This window comes from Peromyscus maniculatus, chromosome X (assembly GCF_049852395.1).
Source record: "Peromyscus maniculatus bairdii isolate BWxNUB_F1_BW_parent chromosome X, HU_Pman_BW_mat_3.1, whole genome shotgun sequence".
Classification (NCBI taxonomy): Eukaryota; Metazoa; Chordata; class Mammalia; order Rodentia; family Cricetidae; genus Peromyscus; species Peromyscus maniculatus.
In genome coordinates this window covers 84,198,568-84,199,855 of record NC_134875.1, presented here as the reverse complement: position 1 = coordinate 84,199,855, position 1,288 = coordinate 84,198,568, and positions in this window count along the sequence as shown.

Below are 1,288 nucleotides of genomic sequence, written 5' to 3'. Positions count from 1 at the left end.
TGTCTCAAGAAACACATACAGAGACTGCTAGGCATCAGTGGAACCCGAGTCAGAATGTCTGTGGGAGAACCATGGTGACTGTGTTCCAGGCCCAGAAGCTCCCATGTGCAAGGCAAGCATACTACCTCTGTGCTTCCAGGTGATTGTAATTGGAGAGCTTTGGAGAATTGACTTAGCAGTATTCCCAAATGAGCACCGTCTAGAAATTCTGAGAAGCTGCTCTTGCACTAGTAGGTATCCCAACGGGCCAAGTTTGATCTTTGTAAATTTCGGTTCTTGGGCTTGGTAATATACATACCTGTTACTCTGACGCAGATAGCCCCTAGAGCATGGTAGTAACATCCTGACAGATGTTCCTGTGGTAAATAAACAAAATATATGACCATAATTTTTATTTACTTTTTAGTTTATTTTTAATTACATGTGTCTATGTGTGGACAGGGGTGTTGGATGTACCTGGAACTGGAGTTACAGGTGTAGTTTTGGTGCCTGTCCTAGAACTCACTCTGCAGACCAGGCTGGCCTCGAACTCACAGAGATCTACCTGCCTCTGCCTCCCACGTGTGGGGATTAAAGACATTCACCATCACCACCCGGCTGAGACAGGGTTTCTTTGTGTAGCCCTGAAACTAGACCAGGCTGGCCTCGAACTCACAGAGATCTGCTTGCCTCTGCCTCCTATAAAGATGTGTACCACCACTGCCCAGCAATAGTCAAGATTTCTTAAATAGATTTAGTATTTTTATTTGTGTGTCTGTATGAATGTATGCTGTGTGTGTGTGTGTGTGTGTGTGTGTGTGTGTGTGTGTGTGTGTGTGTGTGTGTGTGGCCAGCCAAGGCTATAGTTAGATCTTGTCTCAAAAAAGAAAAAAAAACATAGCCCAACTTGACTCACATGTAATTACAGTAATTCTGTAATGTGTCAGAAGTAGTCAAATAGCAAAGTGGAATTTATTTACTTTTTAGTAGATAGAGAGATGTCTCATAGATGATGGCAAAATAGCTGGGTGGTGGTGGTGGTGGCGGCGGCGGCGGCGGCGGCGGCGGCGGCGGCGGCGGCGGCGGCGGCGCACGCCTTTAATCCCAGCACTCGGGAGGCAGAGGCAGGCGGATCTCTGTGAGTTCGAGGCCAGCCTGGTCTCCAAAGTGAGTTCCAGGAAAGGCGCAAAGCTACACAGAGAGACCCTGTCTTGGGGGGAAAAAAAAAAGATGATGGCAAAATGGCTTGCTTTATTGTTTTCTTATGAAATAAGGACTACCTAAGAGAAGGAAATGGCTATGTTGGGAA